The sequence below is a fragment of the Bubalus bubalis genome, chromosome 10, assembly GCF_019923935.1.
Source record: "Bubalus bubalis isolate 160015118507 breed Murrah chromosome 10, NDDB_SH_1, whole genome shotgun sequence".
NCBI classification, from domain to species: domain Eukaryota; kingdom Metazoa; phylum Chordata; class Mammalia; order Artiodactyla; family Bovidae; genus Bubalus; species Bubalus bubalis.
The window spans coordinates 44,600,172-44,626,738 of NC_059166.1; the positions used below are offsets into that span (position 1 = coordinate 44,600,172).

Sequence of the window (26,567 nt, forward strand, 5' to 3'; positions counted from 1 at the left end):
ATTTTGGAGTAATAGCTGTTTTTAATTAAATGCTTAAGTTATGATATTAGAATAGGTATAACCCCAATCTGTATTTCAACTTCAGCACATGCAAGACTTAATTATAGATATCATTAAAAAAAAATTGATGCTTTTTAAAAATAGGAAGTACATTTAAATCTATTTGACAAGATCTGTTTGCTGTTCCTCGTTTGCATTATCTGTTGTACAGAATACATAAAATGCATGTTCTAGCTATTTATTAAAGACATATCTTGAAGGCATAGGTTCAAGTTACAGAAGTATTTTTTGAATAGAAATATTCCTGGCGGTTAATAAATTGGCATTTCTTTTATGGTTTTGATTATATCTTTATTTTAACCATTAGAGGGCACATTAGTTCAAGAAAAATTAAAATCACAGCAACAAGAAGAAAATAGGCTTAGAAGTGATAGGCAGAGAAAATTTCTGTGTTTTACTGTGCATATTTTCACTCATTTTATTGTCACTTGCAACATAATCTATTAGTTTTTTAAATCTGGAAAGAATTCAAGTGTATATAGTTTCATTTAAGAAATGACTCTTCACTTTTTATTGCTAGCTACTGCTCCTAAGAGAATGAAGTTGGCCTAGTTGAATTTGATGAGGTTGACTATTATGTGACCAAGAAGGACATAATAAATCATGGCATTTGAGGAACATCCTGAGTTCAAAGGTATGTATGATTAGGTTATTATGAAGTAGGTAAATGCTAGTCCCTGGTCTTGTAGTTATTAAAAAAAAAAAAAAATGGCACCTAACCGTGAGTGAAGGCAGCTTCACCACAAGTATTTATAACCTTTACAATTTGGTACAAATTATAGAGAGAACAATGGATGGCCCCAGAGTGAACACAAGGCTTTATTTCACTAGAAAGACTTGACTGGAGTCATAAACTGCAAGAGGGTAGGCCCCTCAAGTGGCTTATGAATGACTGCCCAGTCCCAGAATGAGTTCATTTGTTTTCAATCTACAGCAAACTGTTATTATTGCTAATGTTCAGTCTTTTGCTCTAAGGCTGCAGGCTTTTAATCTGTAAAGGTTGAAATAGATACTAGCTAGTATTTAACAATAATGCTTTTATTATGTTGAGTGAAATGAATGCATTACATGATTGGTTCATTAATTTAATTAATAAAATTAATTGAGCACCTACTAAGTTTCAAGTTCTAGCATGGGTTGTAGGGAATAAAGACAGCTTAATGTATTGTCCCTAGCTTGAGAATACAATTTTTTATTACCCTGTGATTTATGAGAAATAAATCAACAAATAACTGTAGCATATGATAAACTTTATGTATTAGTGGGAAAATAGGAAAGTAATTTGTCAAATCTACTATAAAAGTATTTTACATTTTATTTTTAAGGGAACAGAGGGGTTAGGGCAAATCATTAGTATATACTATCTTCAGTTTATGCAGAACTTCTTTGGTAACATTTTTTCTGAGAGTCAATTATACAATAAATTGTAGTAATTAGTGGCATAAAACAAGGTAATAATGTAATTAAAACCAAAATATTTACTTGCTATACAAGATACTTTTATGCATCTTAATTCTGCTCCTTGCAAGCTAATAATACTCTATAGGAATTTCTGTGTGGCTTTTACATCTGGTGCCTGTGGAATTAGCATGTACAAAGAGAGCTCAGAATTATGCTTTAATTATGATTTGAATGATGATTTGAGTCTGAGCATGAGTTGTCAACAGAATTGTGAGCTGGGGAAAAAAGAGATAAGGATTGTTAGTGGGATAAAAAGTATATTTGCAGTCACTTACTTTAAAGTGCCTTTTGTTTTAGAAGAAGTAATTAATGTTAGGAATTAATTGGTTTAGATTCTTGATTTAAAGTTATCACTTGGTTGCTACGATAAAGCCTTTACAAAATTACTACATGATTTGCAATGACAGGAACATTTCGGTTGAAAGGTATAAAACATAATTGAAAAGCTAGCTTTTGAGTGCCTGCTTATCACTCTAATTGATAGCAGATGAGCCCAAGGAGCTAAATGTTGTAGTTCAATAAAAAATAATAATAATTTAGCTGGATTTCACATTATGTTGCATAGTTTCCTCTAAAGGCTAAACATTAATGCTAATGTTTTGATAAAATACTAGGCTTTCAGTGGAGCCTGGTCAGTTTGTATTAACTATCACAAAGCAGTCATGAAGTCAAAATTATATACAAAACATAGATCCAGGTATAGCATCTGAAAAGCTTTAAGGTTTGGATAACTAAATTAGGGCATTCATAAAATCCACCCATAAAGAATGATGTTGTAGAGGTATGTTTATTGATAATAGAAAACACATTAAAAAGCAGGCTATACAGCATGAGACCTACTACTGTAAGAAAAAGCAACATATATAAGAATGGAAAAAATCAGAAAGGATATATGCCAAATGCTAACAGTGGTCATCTCAGGGAGTGGAGTTATGAGAGATTTTCATTTTTGTTAGGCATATCTGTATTTTCCTAACTTTCTACAGCAAATATATTTAATCAGGATATGTTAATATTCCAATCTGCCTAATGTTTATCAGGAAAATCTTTACATGACTTTAGAATACAACTGTGTCCTCTTGCAGATATCTAGTTGGTCCCAGTATATATTTACAATTCTTATTTATTCATTTAAACTCTGTTTTTGTATTTACATATTTTAACAAGTATTAAAATCTTAACATGCAGCAAGGATGAAATGAAAGGAAATAGATCTAAATTGTACCATGTTTTGGGTCTGCACACGAGGAGGATGGTAGACCTATTGGTAGTGATGGTGGGGACTGGTCAAACCAATCACCTAGGACAGAAAGCGTGATTTTCCTTTAAAGAAAGATGACAGGCCAACTAACACCCTGGCTGCTTATTTCAATAAGCCAGTAACCCTTTGAGTGAAGAGAAAGCATGGACCAATTGTTCTGCTCAGGGAGAATTTATTTTCTAATTTTTATTTAAAAGAAGAGTAGCTTTCAGCAGGTGTATTTTCAGGGCACTGCTCACATCAGTGTGAACAGTTGGAGCACTCATACAAAAATCAAATGAGATGGGCAGATTTGAGTGGAGGTTAAGTAGGAATTTTCATCCATGGGAAGAGCAGAATAAGCCTCTAAACTATTTACTCGAGAAGCAATGTGCCCCCCCAAAACACCCACACAGATTTACATATGTGTTATAGTGTTCTGTGGCATCTGTACTCTAGGTCAAACAAGATCAAGCTACACAGTAAAAGAAAAAAGACTGCTTTGCTAGTTGGGATTAATAGCTAGTCACAAGGTGAGCATTTATTAAGTTGTTGGAAGTAAATGTTATAAAATCATAGTTTAAAGGAGGAAGTTATGTTTCTGGGGACCCAGTATTAATCTCCTTTTTCCCCTCTCTGATTAAACGAGATACTCTAGTGGGGTTTTATTTTTTCTGCTTCATAGGCTGTCTTCATTCTGACTTGTGGAAAACAGATTTTAACTACTAGTGAATAATCAATTTTCTGTTACAATTTTATTAACAGTAAGTAATTAGTCTCACGATTTTATTTAGAACATTGGTTCAAATATCCGGCTGTAATTTTTTCAGCCCAAATGAAAATTTGTAAGCCGTGTTTCAAATTGGTCCTTTGACCGACGAACTGATTTTCTTGAGAGAGAAAGCTTAGAAAATTTTCTAATTAGTGCTAAGACCTGATTTTCTTTGGCTCACTGCTTCATGTATTCTACTTCTTCAAATTATGCTGTAGGAAATGTCTTCAGAGGTTGGTGTTTTCTATTGATCTCCACAATTGTTCTCAGTAATTTAGAAGTTAACTGTGCAGTGATTTTTCAAGAATGCGCCGGAGTCTTGAGTCAGCACACGCTCCTCTCCCCTGAGCCAGGGGGCAAAGATCTTTGTAGCCCATCGTTGGCTCCAAGTGCTATGAGCGGGGTGCCTGGCTCAGTTCATTTCCTCTGTGTAACTTTCCTGTCCTTTCTTCCTGCAGTTCAGGCCTTAAATGCCTCTTCCCTTATAAACTGAGAAGGGATTTGTGCAGCATGAGCTTACCTGAGAAACTAAAGATCATTAATTAGAAGGGTGCTTCTGGGCAACAGGAAATTTTTCATTGGAAAGGTTTCAAATCTAAGAAAGTAATTAATTTCTCTGTGGAAGGGGATCACATTTTTCTCTTCTGATGTCCTTCCTTATTGCAATTGAATGGTTTAAGGCACAACAGAGGGAATACGACTCCTCTCTCATTAACCCTCACAGTTTGGCTCCCTCTTTTCTGTCTCTTTCCTTTCCTCTTCCATTTCAGCATTAGCAGTGCCTTCTAGGGATTTAATGGGACGTTTTATTTTATTTTTATGGAGGAGAATTAATTTTTTGTAATGTGCATATACTGTCAGAAGGAGTTTTTAAAGACAAAATATTCCTGTTTATTAAAAGAAAAATGACAAATTAGAAAAAATAGTTACAATTAATATGATAAAGTTTTGTTAAAAGGAAAATGAAAAATTAGGAAAATGACAAGTTGCAAATTTAGTTGCAAAATATAAAGTTTTGCCATCATAGGTGTACTACGATGATCAAAATAAGGGGAAAAGAAATGGGCTGATATTTCAAAGGAGAAATAGAGGGAGCTGAAACCCATTGCTATTGATAACCAAAGAAATTAATATTGAAATAAGATACATTACAAAAGTTTATGTATTTATATAGGTAAGTAGGTGTCATCTATCATTACCATTGTCATCTAGTATTCATGAATTCCTACTTTATTCAATAGATTGTGATTCTTATTGTAATTATTTTCATGCTCAAATTGACCCAGATTTGGTCAGTGGGAGGCCCTTCGAGCTGGCTCTTGTGGTTTCTTTTTTTTTTTTTTTTGACATGCTTCCATCATTTTTTGGAGTGCTTTCTGAATTTCTGATATAAAAAAGTTGTTTAAGGCTGATCTTAGACTTTTCCTGCCCCAGACGTACATTAGTATTTCTGCAAGGAGCTCTTGCTGAACTTGTATGTATTTGTGTATTAGAAACCATGAGCTCATGCTGATATCTCTGATTTTAATCCAAATTCACAAAGTTCTTTACTTGCCTTTCTTCATTCCACACTTGCCTGTCTCTTCTTGTGCAGTGAGAACTCTGGCTTCTCTCAACATCAACACATTTGCTCATTTGCTTATCCCTTCAATGCATATAAAATAGTATAAGGATTCATACATTTTACCACCACAAAAACAAACTTACTAACATGAGGTCCAGATTTGTATGTAAATTTTACTCTGTGTGTGTGTGCGCGTGTGTGTGTGTGCGTGTGTGCGTGTGTGTATTTGTATTAGTCGCTCAGTGTGTCTTATAAATGCTTGTGATTGTCCCCTGAGACCTGGGAGGCTGGTGGGCACTGTCTCCATGTTCTCCCTCTCCTCTGCCCCAGGTCACTGGTGTCTCCTTGGAAGGAGCTTGTGCACACGTCTGGTACCCTGGCTTTTGTGGTTGCAGTTCAGAGGATGAAGTCCTGATAGTCCGCATCTGGTAGCCAGTAGGACTTGTGGTCATGGATCCCACGGGACTATAGGAAACAGAGAGTTCCTAACAGGCTATCCCCCCAAGGCTCACTGCAGAGCGGGCAGACAAAAACGCCCAGCTCCTAGTCTTTCTTTCAAAGCTGCTGCCTAAATGTTTGGCTTCCCATCAGCCTGCATCTAGATGCTGATGGAGATCCTTTCTTTGGGACACTGAAAGGTCCTGGCACAGCTTCAGTTTCTGGAAATCCTAACAACAAAGAAGGCAACTTGGACAGTAACAAAAGATTTGACAGACAAATGAGCTAGGACCGGGCTATAATTTTCATCTCCTAGATAAGACCACTGCATCAAGATGGAGAGGTGGCTATTTTACCTAATGAACAGAAATCAACAGACAGTCAAGGAAAATGAAGAAATAGAGGAATATGTTCCAAACTAAAGAATAAGATAAAACTCCAGAGACAGACTTTCATGATATGAAGATAATTAATTTCCTTGATAAAGAATTAAAAATAGTGATCTTAAAAATGTTCACTGAGAGTGGAAGAATGCATAAATAAACTGAGAATTTCAACAGGGATGGAAAGTGTAAGAAAATACCAAATGGATATTACAGAGCTGAATATAATAATTAAACTGAAAATTTTAATAAAGGGGTTCAAACTATATTATAAACTTATAGCAATCATAGATCACTGGAACAGAACAGAGACCCCAGACATAAACCCACACATATATGATAAACTAATTTTTGACAACAGTAGCAAGTATACACAATAGAGAAAAGATAGTCTCTTCAAGTAATAGTGCTTGGAAAACTGGACAGCCACATGCAAAAGAATAAAAACTGGATCCCTATCTTATACCATATACAAAAATCAACTCAAAATGGATCAAAGATCTGAAGCCATAAAATTCCTAGAATAAAATATAGAGGGTAAGCTTGTTGACATCTTTTTTGGCAATGATTTTTATGGATTTACCACTGGAAGCAAAAACACCAAAAGCAAAAATAAATAAGTGGGATTACATCAAACTGAAAAGTTTCTGCAGAGCAAAGAAAACCATTGACAGAATGAAAAGGCAATCTCTGGAATGGGAGAAAATATTTTCAAATCATATATCTGATAAGAGATTAATATCCAAAATATATAAAGAACTCATACAATTCAATAGATTTTCATTGAAAGTCTATTTTCATAAAATACAGATAACTCATACAATTCTTTGATTTTCATTGATTTGTCTAATTTGTCATTCAGGTGAAATGCTGGGCTGGATGAATGACAAGCTGGAATCAAGATTGCTGTATCTGAAAGGAGCTAAAGAGCCTCTTTCGGAGAAGGCAATGGCAACCCACTCCAGTATTCTTGCCTGGAAAATCCCATAGACGGAGGAGCCTGGTAGGCTGCAGTCCATGGGGTCACGAAGAGTAGGACACAACTGAACAACTTCACTTTCATTTTTCACTTTCATGCTTTGGAGAAGGAAATAGCAACCCACTCCAGTGTTCTTGCTTGGAGAATCCCAGGGACAATGGAGCTTGGTGGGCTGCCATCTATGGGGTCGCACAGAGTCAGACATGACTGAAGCGAATTTGCAGCAGCAGCAGCAGAGAGCCTCTTGCTGAGGGTGAAAGAGGAGAGTGAAAAAGTTGGCTTGAAAATCAACACTCAAAAAACTAAGATCATGGTATCTGGTCCCATTACTTCATGGCAAATAAAAGGGGAAAAAGTGGAAGCAGTGACAGACTTTATTTTCTTGGGCTCCAAAATCACTGCAGATGGTGAATGCAGCCATGAAATTAAAAGACACTTGCTCCTTGGAGGAAAAGCTGTGACAAACCTAGACAGTGTATTAAAAAGCAGAGACATTACTTTGGCGACAAAGGTCCATATAGTTAAAGCTATGGTTTTTTCCAGTCAGTTCAGTTCAGTCGCTCAGTTGTGTCCCATGGACTGCAGCATGCTGGGCCTCCCTGTCCATCACCAACTCCTGGAGTTTACCCAGACTCATGTCCACTGAGTCGGTGATGCCATCCAGTCAGATCAGATCAGATCGGTCGCTCAGTCGTGTCTGACTGTTTGCAACCCCATGAATCGCAGCACGCCAGGCCTCCCTGTCCATCACCAACTCCCGGAGTTCACTCAGACTCACGTCCATCGAGTCAGTGATGCCATCCAGCCATCTCATCCTCTGTCATCCCCTTCTCCTCCTGCCCCCAATCCCTCTCAGCATCAGAGTCTTTTCCAATGAGTCAACTCTTCGCATGAGGTGGCCAAAGTACTGGAGTTTCAGCTTTAGCATCATTCCTTCCAAAGAAATCCCAGGGCTGATCTCCTTCAGAATGGACTGGTTGGATCTCCTTGCAGTCCAAGGGACTCTCAAGAGTCTTCTCCAAGACCACAGTTCAAAAGCATCAATTCTTTGGCGCTCAGCCTTCTTCACACTCCAACTCTCACATCTATACATGACCACAGGAAAAACCATAGCCTTGACTAGACGAACCTTTGTTGGCAAAGTAATGTCTCTGCTTTTGAATATGCTATCTAGGTTGGTCATCACTTTCCTTCCAAGGAGTAAGCGTCTTTTAATTTTATGGCTGCAGTCACCATCTGTAGTGATTTTGGAGCCCCAAAAAATAAAGTCTGTCACTGTTTCCACTGTTTGGCCATCTATTTGCCATGAAGTGATGGGACCAGATGCCATGATCTTTGTTTTCTGAATGTTGAGCTTTAAGCCAACTTTTTCACTCTCCACTTTCACTTTCATCAAGAGGCTTTTTAGTTCCTCTTCACTTTCTGCCATAAGGGTGGTATCACCTGCATATCTGAGGTTATTGATATTTCTCCTGGCAATCTTGATTCCAGCTTGTGTTTCTTCCAGTCCAGCGTTTCTCATGACATACTCTGCATATAGGTTAAATGAGCAGGGTGACAATATACAGCCTTGATGTACTCCTTTTCCTATTTGAAACCAGTCTGTTGTTCCATGTCCAGTTCTAACTATTGCTTCCTGACCTGCATACAGGTTTCTCAAGAGGCAGGTCAGGTGATCTGGTATTCCCATCTCTTTCAGAATTTCCCACAGTTTATTGTGATCCACACAGTCAAAGGCTTTGGCATAGTCAATAAAGCAGAAATAGATGTTTTTCTGGAACTCTCTTGCTTTTTTGATGATCCAGCAGATGTTGGCAATTTGATCTCTGGTTCCTCTGCCTTTTCTAAAACCAGCTTGAACATCAGGAAGTTCACGGTTCACATATTGCTGAAGCCCGGCTTGAAGAATTTTGAGCATTACTTTACTAACGTGTGAGATGAGTGCAATTGTGCAGTAGTTTGAGCATTCTTTGGCATTGCCTTTTCTTTGGGATTGGAATGAAAACTGACCTTTTCCAGTCCTGTGGCCACTGCTGAGTTTTCCAAATTTGCTGGCATATTGAGTGCAGCACTTTCACAGCAACATCTTTCAGGATTTGGAATATCTCAACTGGAATTCTATCACCTCCACTAGCTTTGTTCGTAGTGATGCTTTCTAAGGCCCACTTGACTTCACATTCCAGGATGTCTGGCTCTAGGTCAGTGATCACACCATCGTGATTATCTGAATCATGAAGATCTTTTTTGTACAGTTCTTCTGTGTATTCTTGCCATCTCTTCTTAATATCTTCTGCTTCTGTTAAGTCCATACCATTTCTGTCCTTTATCGAGCTCATCTTTGCATGAAATGTTCCTTTGGTATCTCTGATTTTCCTGAAGAGATCTCTAGTCTTTCCCATTCTGTTGTTTTCCTCTATTTCTTTGCATTGGTCACTGAAGAAGGCTTTCTTATCTCTTCTTGCTATTCTTTGGAACTCTGCATTCAGATGCTTATATCTTTCCTTTTCTCCTTTGCTTTTCGCTTCTCTTCTTTTCACAGCTATTTGTAAGGCCTCCCCAGACAGCCATTTTGCTTTTTTGCATTTCTTTTCCATGAGGATGGTCATGATCCCTGTCTCCTGTACAATGTCACGAACCTCATTCCATAGTTCATCAGGCACTCTATCAGATCTAGTCCCTTAAATCTATTTCTCACTTCCACTGTATAATCATAAGGGATTTGATTTAGGTCATACCTGAATGGTCTAGTGGTTTTCCCTACTTTCTTCAATTTAAGTCTGAATTTGGCAATAAGGAGTTCATGGTCTGAGCTACAGTCAGCTCCTGGTCTTGTTTTTGCTGACTGTATAGAGCTTCTCCATCTTTGGCTGCAAAGAATATAATCAATCTGATTTCGGTGTTGACCATCTGGTGATGTCCATGTATAGAGTCTTCTCTTGTGTTGTTGGAAGAGGGTGTTTGTAGTCATGTACAAATGTGAGCGTTGGACCATAAAGAAGGTTGAGGACAGAAGATTTAATGCTTTCAAACTGTGGTGGTGGAGGAGACTCTTGAGAGTCCCTTGGACTGTAAGGAGATCAAATCAGTCCATCTTTAAGGAAATGAACTCTGAATTGAAAGGACTGATGCTGAAGCTGTGGCTCTAGTACTTTGACCACCTGATGCGTAAAGCCTGCTCATTGGAAAAGACCCTGATGCTGGGAAAGATTGAAGGCAAAAGGAGAAGAAGGCAATAGAGGATGATAGTTAGAGAGCATCACTGACGCAATGGACATGAATCCGAGCAAACTCCAGGAGAGAGTGGAGGACAGGGGAGCCTGGTATGATGCAGTCCATGGGGTCACAAAGAGTTGGACATGACTTAGCAACTGAACAACTAAAGAACCAGAACTTTGATTTTAAATTTTAATCCCTTTTCCCCTAATTCTCTGCATCTTTAATTTCTACTTTTATTTTTAATCTTCCTTTTTAGTGCTTGCTTCTAGTTCTGAATTGTAAATTTCATTTAATTTATCATTTATTTTCATTTATTCTTTTATTTTAATTAATATAGATATTCAAGGCTTGAATTTTCTTTTGATCACTGCCTTGGATATATCTACCAGACTCTCTGACATGTAGCATTTTCATTTTTAATATTCAGAAGTTTGGTAATTTCTATTTTCTTCTATTTTTTCTATGAGTTGTTTAACAAAATAAACATTTTCCAGGTTGGAAGGCTTTTTACATTTTTAATTGTATTTTTCACTTCTAATTTTATTGCATTCTGATCAGTGTGTGTCGTTTGTAACGTTTTTACTTTATGTAACTGTATGATGTTTTCTTTGTCAAATAACATATTAACAATTTTGGTGAATTTTTCATGTGCACTCTAAGATAATTTATTTTTTATTTCAAGGATAGTATTGTATATATTTAAAGACATATCCAATTATTATATTGTTTCAATCTTCTATATTCTTATTTATATTTTTTTCCTTTTATTTTGTACTGAAAGTGCGTTTCCATCTTTTTTCCTTATGTCATCAGTACTTCTTGATCTGCATTAGAACTTTATGTGTTATTTGGGGTATAGGTATTTATAACTATCCTATCTTCTTTGTGAACTCTGGCTTTTAGCATTGCATAGTGCATTTAGTTTTCTTGAATGTTGCCTTTTGGCCTAGCTTCTACTTTATATTAGGATTACAACCCTACTTTCTTATTGTTCCCATTTTTGGCATTCTTATAACTGACTTACAAAGAACTTTTGGAAATTTTAATCCAGGAAACAAAACTGGTAAAATCAAATCTTAATTATCTGTGTTTTAAATAGAGAAACATCAGAAGCATAAAATGACACTTACGTTTGTCAGTGCAGGTATGCCTTGTTTTAAAAAACCCCAAAAATAAAATATGAACTTATTAAAGACAATAATTTTGTTATGCATTGTATGCTGCTGCTGCTGCTAAGTCGCTTCAGTAGTGTCCGACTCTGTGCGACCCCACAGACGGCAGCCTACCAGGCCCCCCACTTCTTTAGGATTCTCCAGGCAAAAACACTGGAGTGGGTTGCCATTTCCTTCTCCAATGCATGAAAGTGAAAAGTGAAAGTCAAGTTGCTCAGTCATGTCCGACTCTTAGTGACCCCGTGGACTGCAGCCTACCAGGCTCCTTCACCCATGGGGTTTTCCAGGCAAGAGTACTGGAGTGGGGTGCTATTGCCTTCTCTGATGCATTGTATAGTTACTTTGTAAAAAAATCAGTGATATATACTTTTGAGTAGTAACTATCAAGCTCAGATAAGGCATAATTTTATTTATAAATAACTGAGTTTTTAATTGAATTTAATACTGATAACATCCATTATTTTAAAAATTAAACATTTAAGTGAAACATACATATATTTCAGAAGAAGTCTATTTAATCCCTTTGTTTTAGTACAGTAACTATGCTTATTCATCTCTAGCTTTTTATATAAGCTTATAATCTTTATATGGTTGTAATCAATGAGTTATACCACATTTTCTTCTTTTTAATTTAGCATTATGTCAAAAAATTTGTGTTTGTGTGTATGTGTGTGTGTGTGTGTATATATATATATCTATCTAAATATAATATTTAACCCTTTATTGGCATCATATATTCTATCAAGTCAGTATGTGGGAGTGTGCCTTATTTTGGCTGCACTATTCTTGGACCTTAACTGTCATCTAGATCTCTGAAGCAACTCATCTGGGAATTTTGAAATAAGAGTTCAGTAGATGGAAGAGGTGGAAAGTATGAGTAGGGGAGATATGGAGAGAAGGGCATTCCAAGCAGTGAATTACCCTATCAAAGATACTGAGATGCAAACCCAATAGACTATTCAGACAATGCTATATATTTTCATTGTTTGGAACTCTTAAGGAAAAAAGGATAAGATTTTGAGGACCTTAAATTCTAGATAGACCATGAAAATAGTAACTAAAGAATACATGATGATCTGATTTGCATTTAAAATCATTATAATAAGTATATGGGCTTCCCTGGTGGCTCAGATGGTAAAGAATCCGCCTGCAACGTGGAAGACCTGAGTTCGATCCCTGGGTTGGGAAGATCCCCTGGAGGAGGGCATGGCAGCCCACTCCAGTATTCTTGCCTGGAGAATCTTCATGGACAGAGGAACCTGGTGGGCTGCAGTCCATTTGGTCTCAAAGAGTCGAATACGATTGAGTGACTAAGCACATAATAATTATGTGGAGAAAGGCTAAAATGGAATCCAGGGTAGAGAAAGTGGAACTATTTAGGAGACTAGTTATAAATCAGGCATGAGATGACAAGGGTCTAAGCCACAATGGCAGTAATAAGGATGGAGAAATAGGAAGAGAAATCAAGCAAGATTTGGTCACTAATTGGCTGCAGTAAGTGAGATTAAAGGAGGAGATGAAGATGTGTCCCAGGTTTCTGACTTCAAGGATAATAAGTATTTGTCTAATGAATGAACAGTATGGATAACAGTATTAACCAAACTTGAGAGTTAAGATAATGGTTTCAGTTTAGGTCAATCTAAATTGTAGGTGCTGGTGTCACATGAGGGGTTGGATATATAATGATACTAGGAGTCTGGAGAGAGGTCTGGGTTGAGCTGTAGACTGGGCTGTCAGCCCTGAGCAGTTCCTTATGTTCAATTATTGTAGGGCATGTCTACCTAGATATTCTACTATCACCTGAACTTCAACATAATCCAATTCTAACTCATCAACTTTTCCCCCAAGCTAATTTTGTCAGCTCCCTCATGGCTAACTGTGGTACTATTAAACCACTCAACTCTAGACTCTAAGCCACAGATGTAAACATTATGCTTTTCATCTTTATCGTTATTGCCAAACTACTCTTTAACAAGTCCCACAGTTTCTTTCTTCAAAATTTCTTAGTAGAATTACCTAGGTGCCCAGAAACCTAAGTTTCAGTCCTGACTCTGCTGCTAACCGGAAGATAATCAACTTGTACAAGCCATAGCACCTTACTAAGTCCTCATATTCAAATCTGGAAAAAAAAAAGTTTGACTTACATAGTGAATTCTCTTTTAAGTGTTTGAGTCTATATTTTTTCTTGCTGATTCTGATACTACCATCTAGGTTTATGTAACTGCTTCCAAACTTCTGTTCCAGTTTTTAGTGTTATACCTATCCAATCCCATGCATATATTAGTCACCAGAAACTTCCTTAACCACGAATTTTTTATGTTATGTCCTTGTTCGAAAACTAGTCTTGTGGCTCCCTTTTATCTATTGCATCAACTCTGACTTCTTTGTCTAGTTATCAAGGTTCTATAAAATGATTTCTGCCTAGCTAAGCTTATCTTTCATTACCTTCTAACATCATCTCTTATCTCCAGTCAGTCTAGACTTCTGACTGATTTCTTCAAATAATTTGATCATGATCTTTTCTCCATTTGAAAACCTAGTACACTTCCCCTGAATCCTAAATTATTTTTCAAATATCAACTCAAGTTCTCTCCTCCAGGGAGATTATACTCACCCATTCCATTACTTAGCATTCACCTTTTCTCTGATTTCCAAGAACAGTTGTGTTCTGTGATGCAATTTAGCACTTAATCCATAGGTTTAACTTTTGACTGATTTCTGTGTGGGGACCATCTTCTGCATCTGCCATCACTTCACAGACTATGAACCCTGCTGCTGCTGCTGTTAAGTCGCTTCAGTCGTGTCTGACGCTGTGTGACCCCGTAGACGGCAGTCCACCAGGCTCCTCTGTCCCTGGGATTCTCCAGGCAAGAACGCTGGAGTGGGTTGCCATTTCCTTCTCCAATGCATGAAAGTGAAAAGTGAAAGTCAAGTTGCTCAGTCGTGTCCGACTCTTAGTGACCCGGTGGACTGCAGCCTACCAGGCTCCTCCGTACTTGGGAGTGTCCAGGCAAGAGTACTGGAGTGGGTCTCCAGTACCTTCTCCAGAATATGAAACCTAATGCACCATAAATACAAGCTGGTTTATTAGCTTTCAGGAGCACCTTTATTTCTTAAAATAAGAAATAGGCTATAACCTCCACGTTTGAGATAGCAAAACAAAATAACAAAGCCAGAGCTCTGTTGGAGAGGTAACCTGTAAGATGATTTAAAAATCATATGCTACAGTGGACATGGGTAATTGAAGAGCCTAAATAGTCTATTAAATAGAAAGTTAACTCAAATTATTTTTTATTGTATTTATATACAGTTTCTGGGTTGGGCATTATGGGTCAAGTATTGTCATTAGAAGTTGTGCACTTAGGAACTGAATAGTCTATGCTCTGATAAAAGCACTTTAGTTTTAAGGATGTCACTTTTAACTATGGAAAGTATCTAGTGCAATTTCAACTTATATATATTGTTTTAACAGGTCAAGGTTTCAAATAGATTCCATGAATTACTTGAAGAAAGCAGCCACAAAATAGGCTGTAAATTATTTGATTATGCCCCAAGTAATATTTTAGCTGAGTTTTGAAATTTAAATGCCTCTTTGGACTTAAAAATTTATTTCTATTACATTAGATTTCAGAAGAGAAGAGAACTTATCAGCCACTGCTCATCTTTTCTCCACATCTGTCATCAAACTCTTAGCTAGTTTTGTAATTATTATTTAGTACTTTTATATTTTTTCAAGGCACCCTGAACTAATATTAATTATCATGACAAGCTTGCAGAAATACTGTTTGCCTCTATAAGACTTTTTCTGGTATCTCTGAGTTTTTGGCTGTCGTCTATTTATAAGGAAGTTTATTTAGCCGTGACACTGCCTTCAAAAAGTTTAAAGTCTCCCAGATTAACAATGAAACACAGAGCAAAGACAGGCCAACCTACATTCAGAATTTAAATGTAAACCCTTATGGGCTGAAGATTGGATTCTAAAGAGAACCATGATTCATAGTCTCTGTTCTCTAAGGTTGAAAAAGTGTCTAGACTCCTGAGAGCAGGTGTCAGCAGTCTTTGCCACAGTGGTTCTCAGTGTAGCAGAAGTTGTGGAAAACCACATCAAGGATTAAAAAGCTGAAGGGGACAAAGCTGTCTCTCAAAACGCAAGAGACCCAGAGAATATGAAGTATGGCAGAGACCTCATGGTTTCCATCTGTTCAAAAACCACTTGGGTAAACATTTCAGTTGGTTTTCATTCCCTGCCCCCCATCCTGCTGGTGTTTACTTACTATTCACTGCATCTGCATGATATATTCTTATTAACTGAGAAAAATCCGCTTTTTCATAATTTGGATGTGATTGTACAGCCACTTGTCCTCTAATGATAATTATACCATCACATAATTTATATTTTACAAAGCACTGTTGCAGACATTATTGCATATAATCCTATGACAAGCCTGTGAGGTAGGTATGGCCAGAAGCTATTCTAGTCATGAATAATTTGAGATTTAGAGCAGTTAACTGATTTTTTTCCTCAAGATCACATATCTAATAAAATGCCGTTAGAACTGGAACCCAGGTCTCTTGACCTAAAGTCCAGAGATCTTTCTATTATTCTTGGGTTTGTATTATCAAACTTGTTAATTATCACATTCAAAGGGGAAAATGATGATAAAAACGTGAAAGGATTCACATTTCATTGAAAATGAGGATGAGGACTGAGTCTCCCTATGTTGCCTTTCTGATTCAATCATAGAATTGTAGGATTTGATCATCAATAGAGCAATGAATTGATAAAACCATTTTTTGTTATTACATATAAAGCCCTACTGTTATCTAAGTTCTTGATTTATGGGATCCTGGAGAATAATGCATCTTATTTTCAAACAGTTTTGGGGTAGGGAGGCTCTGGTCCCTGTCAATATAATTCTTTCCAATATCTTAACTTCCCTCATCACGAAATATTTACCATCTAATCTAAATCCTGACTGCTGTCATGTAGGCATACGTCCTTTTGGTCAGTAGATGCTAGTGTCCAATTTTTATTTATAGCTTTGGAAGGGAACAGGAAATATATCTGAATGATTTCTGACTGCTGACAAGCCCTAATAACTGATAGTTCCAAACACTGAACTGAATGTCCTTTGACAGGGATGGCTATTTTGAGGGGAAAAGACAGAAACTAGCAAAGACTTTTTTTTCAAGCAGGTGTGATATTATGATGGCATTTTATGACAGAAACTAACCAAGTGTCCTGTATATGGTTTATGATGTTATAAGCTCCTAGCCTGAGATTTCTTTCTCATTATTTGTGTTTATTTGACTTAAAGCAAATTAAAAATCAGACAAGAATATTGTGATATAATTTTGATTTTGCAGATGTAGTAAGACACCTGAGAAACTTCAGAGAAATTGGCTTCTTTTATTTGTGCTATTTAGTTCTGTTCTGAAAAATGCATTTGCATTTTCAGAGGCGATATTGTGCTTTGCAGTTTGGCTTGTGCAATTTTGAGCACTTGATCTGCACTTGGTATTAATGGCAAACAAGAAACCTCTGTATGTTATAGTTATTTTTCTAGCTGCAAAGATTTTAAAAATTAGTCTACTCTGAAGAATAAACTATAACTGGAGTTCTCTGACTACAGTGTATATTGATGCATTTCTTTGAATTTTTTTCTTCAGCCTGTGCAGTAAGTGGTGTACAATTCATGGAAGGAGTTTGTATTTTTCCATTCTGAAAAGACTTCTTTCTGAAGGCCCAGTTTGTTATCATGCATGTTAAGTGCCAAAAACAGATGTCAGAGGTCCAATAACACTTGTCACCTTTGTAGCTTTGTTTGTGAGTCGTCTGCTTTCCATTGCAGCAGATGAACCTGACCCTGACCAAGTCTGATTGGCCCAGTTGTGAACATCAGACCAAATGGTAGCATTTATAAACTGACCGTTGTGTCCCTTCCAAATTTACCTCCCAGTTGCTCTCTGGGAGTATGCCTTATACTCAACATTCAGACATGTGTGTGAGAAAATGATCTATTTAGCTTGGGGTTTCAAGATGGTTCTTGATGATCTTGCCATTGTAATTCATTTTTTGCAACTTGAGTCTGTAACGTCTTAATTTAGGATGATGCATAGAGAGCATATACTGAATATCAGGCTCAACTTTTTAAAAAAATTTTATTTATTTTATTTTTGGCTGTGCTAGGTCTTCGTTGCTGCTCAAGCTTCTCTCTAGTAGTGGTGAAGGGCCTACTCTCTAGTTGCTGTGTGTGGGCTTCTCATTGCAGTGCCTTCTCTTGTTGTGAAGCACGGCCTCTAGAGCATCGGGCTTCAGGAGTTGCACACGTGGGACTCTGGAGCACAGGCTCCAGTAGTTGTGGCACATGGGCTTAGTTGCACCACATCATGCAGAATCTCCTGGACCAGGGATCAAACTCATGTCTCCTGCGTTGGCAGGTGGATTCTTTACCACTGAGCCACCAGGGAAGCCCCAGGCTCAGCTTTAAAAATGATAAAATGGGACTTGCCTGGCAATCCAGTAGTTAAGAATTCATACTACTCCTGCAAGGGGTGCTGGTTTGATCCCTGGTCGGGGAACTAAGATCCTGCATGCTGTGTGGTATGTTCCCTCCCAAATAAATAAAAGTAAAAAGACTTAAAAAGTGATAAACAATTCAAAAAATAAATTGTAAATTATGTCTTACAAAACACAAATCACAGGCTCAGACAGATAATATAGCCTTGATTTGATTATGGTTCTTGGTAACAAGCAATAGTTTTCAGCTGGGAACCATGCATATGTTCATGGCCTTGTGTGTGTATGATAGGTCTCTGTAAAGACCCTCTGCAAGGGACTGTATCAGTCAGGGGTTAGTTCACAGGAGGGCCACTCTGAGTATTGTGGGAATAGGAGATTTCTTATAGTAATTAGACCTGAAACAAACATGGGAGAAACTGGAAAGTAGGGTCCAAGGAGTTCCTAACCCATTTGCCTGAAGTGCTGGCCGGATAAACAAGTCAGAGCTTACAGGGAAGTTGGTGTTGACTGATCTGGGAAGCTAAGCTCATCCAGCTGGCAAGTGGAACCATGGAAAAGTCTCTGGGAAACTGGAGTCTATGTGGTTACTCCCGCTGAGGGTCTACATCAGAGCAGCTGATGATGCGCCTGGAGCCACTGTTGGCCAGTAGGGCCATCAGTTGTCAAGAAGAGCTGGACGTGGAAGAGCAGAGTGAGAACAAGCTGGCACCTACCAGGCTCCTCTGCATCTGTTTGCTACTATGTCAGACTGTGATCACCTTCCAAGAGTAAAAGCTGTTGGCCAACTTTAACCTGGAAACCTCAGGGGTCTCAGCTAACCTGAGTGGACAAAGCATAGCATAGCATAGGCTTGTCAGTTTGTATGGGGCTATGTAGGAAAGAAGAGTCACTGTTTGTAATTGAGAACTGGCTGTATCCTAGTAGTGTCTTTTGAGGGCTATTGAAAGGTAAACCTGTCGACCACCACCGCTCCATCCACCAATCTGTCTTCAGTGGGGCCCAGGTTCTTACCAGTCATCTCCATTTTGGGTTTAAGTATTCAGTTCAGTTCAGTCGCTCAGTTGTGTCCGACTCTTTTCGACCCCATGAATCGCAGCACGCCAGGCCTCCCTGTCCATCACCAACTCCCGGAGTTCACTCAGACTCACGTCCATCGAGTCAGTGATGCCATCCAGCCATCTCATCCTCTGTCATCCCCTTCTCCTCCTGCCCCCAATCCCTCCCAGCATCAGAGTCTTTTCCAATGAGTCAACTCTTCGCATGAAGTGGCCAAAGTACTGGAGTTTCAGCTTTAGCATCATTCCTTCCAAAGAAATCCCAGGGCTGATCTCCTTCAGAATGGACTGGTTGGATCTCCTTGCAGTCCAAGGGACTCTCAAGAGTCTATAAAAATTCCCAGTTAAAATGCAAAATCTTACTGAGAGAGTTAATACATTAAACCTTGTTAGTTTATCATTTATATAAACATGCCCTTATCACTTTGCTGGCCTGACATCTGAGAAGGTTTGGGTAAGGAAGACAGAGAAAGCTCCAGAGTTATCCTGGAAGTTAAGGATGAGTTGAGTATCTTGGTAGAAGCACCTATACATATATAAAAGGAGAAGAAAGAGTGCAAAATTGAAATTTGCCTACCTAATTGTATTTCCTGGTAATAATTCTGCTTAGAATTAGGCTCTCCACTATATTGCTCAAGGGTGAAATTACAAATGGTACTCGTGAGACATTACTATTCATATTTATGTTCATGAAGTTAACATGAGGATATTTAGAATTGTGTTCAGTTTGTAAAGGTATATAATTGCAATGATTTGTTCTTTAATATCAGAAAAATCAACTTATTTTTAGGTTGCCTGATATTCACACATATTATTTTCATCTAGCACTGCTTGATTCCATTATAAATCTTTGGATAGAACCTTAATAAGACAAGGGTGTTTATTAAGTTTACCTTCCCATCTTTTCTTTGCTGATGTGGCTTTAAACAAAATGCAGTGGTGATTTCTGTCTCTGACCTCTGGCTAACTGTGATCTCCTGTGATTGGGCTGAGTGCTCTCCTTTCAATGGGCAACATTACAGGCAGAGACAGGGGCACTGGAGGCAGCTACTCGTGTTCTGGTTACTGTGAGCTGGGAGGAGAATTAGGCAAACATGATAGATTGACATCGAGGACATCTGAGGTGAGTAAGTCCTTCTAGTTTATACATGAGGCAGTAAGATAAATTAATAAGGGAGAGTGACAGTCATTTATTCTGACTGGCATCAGCAGGCATCTCAACTAGGCTGTCGACAAAAGGTCGCAACTCACCTGCCATCGAGACAACCAACAGTGAGGCTGGAGATGATTTGTTTTCAACAATTGTTTAGATACCTTATACTTTGTGGCAACAGAAGAGTGTCTCTTTGCCTTTCCCTCTTCCTCTCCCACCCCTGGACGCTTTAGATCACTTGTGAGCATGCACGAGCTCTCTCTTTCTAAAAACATGCAGAAGCAATAAATCAGCCAGTTTAAGAAGACCCAGCCAGCCCAACACAGATCGATTTCACAGGGAAGTCGATGGGCTGCTAATAGAATTACAACTACCTGTCAAAACAGGGAAAACATATCTGTGACAGTGACAAAGGGCAAATCAATTTAAGAAAGGATTTTTTTTTCTTCCAGAGACAGATGTGGAGTACATGGGTGTCTCTGAGAGTCTGTAATTACGAATAGAAACCATATACTTGGACCGTTAAAGCTAAGGTTATGTCAATGATTCTGGACAAACATACTGACTCTTCCTTCTTTTCTAGATTGTCTGGTCACTGTAGCAATTTGCTCTGTAATAGAATAAATATGTAACAAGAAGCTGCTGCCTGAAAACACATTCTTTTAATTTTGTCATACAGAGTAAGTTGGTTTTGTCCATTAGATAGATTATATTCTCAAAAACTTTGCATTTTCAAGTTTCCTATTGTGTCTCATTTCAGACAAGGAGCTGTACATTGCCAAGGACATCTATCTGGCAAATTTTTATCTTCTCAGTTAACTTGATCATTTTCAGAGGCCTTGTAAAACTGCTGGCAATGTGACTTTGAGTAAGAGGAATCTTTTTTTCTTGCAAAGATTCCCTTTGCAAGAAAAAACTTCAGGCTTAGTTTCTTGCAAAGGGAATCTCAATCCTAAACAGAGCTTCCAGCCTAAACCCATTGTGTGTAAACATGAGGCCTTTTCAGACCAAGGACTTGGTTTTTAAAAACAATTTAATATGAATTAACTTAGCGCTTAGCACAGCACCATGGATGGGGGCGGGGGGAGGGGGGGGAATGGTGCTGTTGCTCAACATTTTTTTCTAATGTTATGTGCCAGCCTGGATAGGAGGGGAGTTGTCGGGAGAATGGACACGTGATTATACATGGCTGAGTCCCTTCGCTGTTCACCTGAAACTACCGTAACATTTTTATCAGCTGTACCCCAGTACAAAATAAAAAGTTTAAAGTTTGGGGGGGGAAAAAGAAAAGATTGAAACATTTTCTTGTGATTAAAAAAAAAGAACAAAGAAAATATCGTGTAATAAGATATATATTTGATTTCTGCTCCCATTTCCTGGCTTACAGCTTCTAAAACCTTCTGAGTTTTTGAAGTGACAAGTATTGTTTTGTATGCTAAGAAGATACTTGTGGCTAGGGGATTCCTGGATAGCCTCTAAAGGAGGCTGGTTGTTAAAAGAACCAAACAAGGGATTAAAAGTTGGGACTTCCGGCCCCACCCCTGGCCTCTGGGGGAGGGGAGAGGGACTGGAGGTTAACTTAATCACAAATGGCTGGTGATTTAATCAACATTGCTTCTGTAGTGAAACCTCTATAAAAATCCTAACAGAAGGGATTCCTTCTGGATTGGTGAACACATGGAAGTGCTGGGAGGGTGGCAAACACTATGAGAGAGCGTGGAGCCCTGTGCACCCCCCACCGCCAATACCATGCTCAATGCTTTGCTTCCGGTTGGCTGTTTCTCAGTTGTATATTTATTTTTGCTTTAATTCTTTGTGTGTGGGTGGGAGGAGGAAGATAATGACTTATTTACTGTTCGATTAGAGGAGAGTTGGGATTTTATTTATTTATTAGCTGGATTGGGTCTTTCATTGGAAGTCAGATTCTTAACCACTGGACCATCAGGGAAGCCCCTCTGAGTTGTATCTTTGATAATAAACATGTAATAGTAAGTAAAGTGCTTTCCTGAGTTTATTTATGTATTTATTTTTATTTTTTGGTGGCACCACATGGCATGTAGGACCAGGGATCAAACCCACATCCCCTGCATTGGAAGCATGGAGTCTTAACCACTGAACCACCAGGGACGCCCCTCTTTCCTGAGCTTTAGAAAGTTATCAAATCTGAGGAAGAGACCCTGAGTACTTTATAGTGGGTTTGTCCGAAGCACAGGCGATAATCTGGGGAGGTCAGTCTTGTGGGACTGAGCCCTTTCCTTATGGGGTCTGTGCCAACTCCAGGTAGTTAGTGTCAGAATTTCTTGGTGTGGAAAACCCACACGTTGGTGTCGGAAGTGGTGAGGTAAGTAGAAGAAAACAGGAGGGTTTTCCCTTTCAGAAACAAAAACTAATCCACTGTTGCAAGGAAATCTAGCCTTATTGTAATCAGGAGGCACACTGGGTCTCATACTCACCAATTCTCAGTGACCAAAATGTACCCTCATTTTTTTTTTTTTTTTGGATTTCAAAGCAAATCCAAAAAAATTGCTTTATTTCTTTAAAGCAATTGTCACTATTATGACATAAGCTTAAATTCAACCCAATTTGGGCCTTGCTGGCCTTAGCATAATTCCTGGATGAAATCAGGTTTGGAGAAATTTGAAAAATGTAATACTTTATGTGACCCTGGAAAAGTCATTTAACCACACCAAATTGTTGTTATTTTACGAATAACAATAATAGTTACGTTAGATTATTAACATAGTAATCCCCATACCCTCATTTCTGCTCCCTCCCCAGAGAAAAGCTGCTTTGTGGCAGTGGAAACATGGTTCTGGAATCAGACACATTTTCATTTTGGTGTGCTGTGTGTGTGTGTGTGTGTGCACTAAGTCGCTTTAGTTGTGTCCAGCTCTTTGCGACCCTATAAAGGGTAGCCCTCCAGGCTCCTCTCTCCATGGGATTTCCCAGGAAAGAATGCTGGAGTGGGTTGCCATTTCCTTCTCCAATGGATCTTCCTGACCCAGGGATCAATCCCATGTCTCAAGTCTCCTGCATTGGCAGTTGGGTTCTTTACCACTAGCGCCACCTGGGAAGCCCATTTTGGTCTGCTACCTGCTGCTTACTGGCTATAGGACTTGGGTAAGGGCTTAGCCTTCTGTTCTGTACCATGGGGCCATTAGCAGTGCTTAACCTCCTGTGGTTGTTGTGAGGAGTAACTGGGTTCCAATGCTGAGGGGAGGAGACCTGCCATCATTCCTTCTGTTATCTCCCTTGTGCTTATGACCAGGCCAAGGAGAGAATGAGCTCACTGACCAAGTTTTGCTCTAGAAGCAGGGGCAAAGTCTCCCCATACTGTGTTTAAGTTAATAGACACATAAGAACTAAGTTTGCCTCTCCCCGCTCTATATATACACTCTTCCTTGTCCTGTCTTAAAAATCTTGTGCCTTCCGTTGTCATTTCCATCTCCACCTTTCGACACCTGTCCTATCCCTGCTGGGAGAGCTGGTTAAGGGGGCTAGGAAAATGCTGGATGGCATCTCTGCTGCCTTGTGTTTGCTGGGTGGTGGCATCTGCCATTGGGGGTCAGCGATTCAGCCTCTTGTTTCAGTTGGTCTTTGCTGACTCCCGTTCTCATCCACACGAACTCATTTGCATCCCCACTCCTAGGGAAATGAAGGTGGGAAGATGATTTCAGCCACTTCTCAGGAATGTTAGAGAGTAACCAATGATGGTTTTTTTTTTTTTTCCTTCTAGATTCTTCTCTTCCAGACTAATGCTGATCAGAGCTGCATGCCACGAGGACTTAGTGATAAAACCACACTGGCCCGGCTGTTTCAGAGTGTTATCTGTGAAGAGGGGCGGTGGCCCAGGTGGATGCCTTTCACTTGGGCCCTAAGTCCATTCACTTTCTATAGCGGTTTCATGAGATTCATCCTGGAGCTGTCATGATCTCAGAGCTATCGTATTAGCATCACTGTTGGACATGAACACATATTGACAATAGCCTTAACTTCTCTTCTTCCTTAAAGAAACTTCTAAACCACGGCACTACCGTGCATCTATGTGGATAGAGCCCAAATGCGAGTTTCCCTTGGTGATGATAGGATAAATGTATACTTTGTCTCACTTTTCAATTAGGGTGATTGTGTGATGACTCTATCCTTAGTACCTTTATACATTGTTATCCTGGGACTACATCTTCCTCATCATATTAGAACTTTCTGCTCTGAAGGCTGAGGAGTGTGCAATGGCCTGTGGGCTCGGTGTTGGATATTTTAAGTATGGCAGAGCCAGAGGAGGTGTACTGAGTGACTGAAGATCTCTACGTTAGGCCCTGTGTGGAAGCTCTTTGTGTAAGTCTATACTCTCTGCCTCAGATTCCTCTTTCTCATGTGTGTGTGGGGAGAACCTAAAAATAGTGCTTGAAAGGGTTGCCAAGATCTTAGCTTTGTGTTGGAGAAACCGTCCACTAATCTTATTGCCTGAAACCAGAGTCAAAGAAGGTGCTCTGAAATGAAGGTTCAGAAGAAGAACAAACGTTTCCACATTGATTTCCAGCAAGGCATCCAGCCTTCTACCTGGTTACTGAGGAGGTGAGGCAGATGAGAACGCACCTGCGGCTCAGGGCCAGGGCGGGCGCGTGCCTCCCAGCTCTGGGTCCCTGTGGTGTATGCCATGTTTGATGTGTAACTAACCCATCTCAGCCTCAGGTTTTAGGTATAGCAAGTGGAGGAGAGCTCTGCTATGTTGCCGATGATGGGAAGTATTTTTAAATTTAATAAATGCATGGTATGATTATTCCTTTTTAGAACCACAGACAGAAGCCTATAGGGCTCACCGTTCTGCAGTTGGTGCAGTAACTTCCTCCTCGGCTGGCTTTCTCTCCTCTTCCTCCACCCCAGGGACCTGTTGTGGCTCTCTCCTCTAGTGCAGAGTTAAGACTGTCAGGGGAATACCAGTTAATTGCTGAGTAGCTAATCAGCATCGTAAAGGTCAGTGATAACAGGCAACAACTTACTCATGTTCACAAACAGCAGGATATGACAAAAACAATTTACTTTGATAAATGTACTTCAGAAATCTACTGAGCTTACACTGTCTCCCTCAGGCTCTGTCTGTCCATCTTCATTGGCCCCTCGGTTTCTGCTTCTGCCCCCTCTCTGGGTCTTGTTTCTAGGTATTCCATGTTGCTATCTGGTCCCCTTTGAAGGGTTTCTGCATTCATTTCTGCTGTCTGGGGTTTTTCCCATACTACCCCAGTATCGGATGCCAGCTGACTGTTCTGCCACGACCACTCCATCCTGACACCATCTACCCAGAGGCAGCATCAGATTCCAAAGGTTAAGGGCTCAATCTTGCGAGACTACCCTCTGCTTCAGATGTTAGTCAAAAGCTCAGGCTGTCACTTGTGCCTCTGACCCACACAGAGATCAGAGGTTCAGCCACCCCCAGAAATCAGAAACATTTTACCCACTAGATCACTAGATTACCAGTATTGGGCCCCCTTTGAGCTTCGCTCTTGACTTGCACAGTCACATGGGGCAGAACGACTCACCACAGCTGCCTGTGCCCCTGGTGGCCACACTGACCCCTGTGTGGGATCAGACTCCTCGTGCCCTGAAGACCATGAGCCCTCTTGTCCACATTCCCAGTGGTTGCTGCCCCGCTTCGTCCTCCTCTGAAATGGGGAGAACGTCCCAGCACCACCTTTCACTCCAGGACTGAAGCAACTTTCTTACTGGCCTGCATCAGACAGTCTCAGAAGGAAACAGAGGGTCCAGTGGAAAGGACTTTTGGGGAGAGTTTGAAGGAGGAATTCTTTTCACAGGTGTTGTTAGTTATTAATGCTTCACAAACTTTTTTGTTGCCTTATTAATAATAATGCACTAACTTCTATAATAATAATAATCACACTAACTTCTGTATGTTGGGTATATGAATGAGGTCATTAAAGACTATTCAAGACTTCCCTTTGAGGCTTGCAATCAAATTCCAAAGTCCTTTACACATCCTATGAGGCCTCTGACTCCTCTAGACCTACATAGCCTGATGTTTAGACTCTCCAGATCCCTAAACTCTGCTTCATTTTGTTTTGCAAGTGGCTGAACTGCTTTCCTCCTCAGGGCCTTTGCACGTGTTGGTCTCTGTCTGAAGCACACTTCCTCTCTCTTCCCTTCCCTTATGTGGCTCGGGTTGCAGTGTCATTTCCACAGAACTGCTATGCACACTCATAACACCATCTGTATTTTCTTCATAGAACTGTGGCAAACAAAAGAAGACAACAGAAGAGGATTTCACAGGCCTTTTATTTATTTATTTATTTATTTTCACAGGCCTTTTATGACAGTGATCAGTTTAACACTGAGCATGTGGAGGTGGGCGGGAGGGTGTATTTACTTAATTTGTGATTGCTCCATATCCATCTCCCCACTGCGTGACTGCAGGAATCATGTGCACTGATGCTTCCCCAGGCCTAGCACGTAAGAGACTGACTAGCCACTATATGCCAGGGTCCTTATAGGTAGTGTGGGTTACTTCAATCTTCATAACAATTCTGTAAGCAGAAATT

At 39.4% G+C, this 26,567-nt stretch overlaps 1 long non-coding RNA gene across 1 annotated transcript; it reads left to right on the plus strand.

Moving 5' to 3' along the window:
- The first annotated feature begins 37 nt into the window (after positions 1 to 37).
- Positions 38 to 25,041, plus strand: LOC123327698. The gene is made up of 2 exons (XR_006542369.2): positions 38 to 694; positions 23,753 to 25,041. It is a non-coding gene; the product is annotated as an uncharacterized LOC123327698 (long non-coding RNA).
- Positions 25,042 to 26,567: the final 1,526 nt, after the last annotated feature.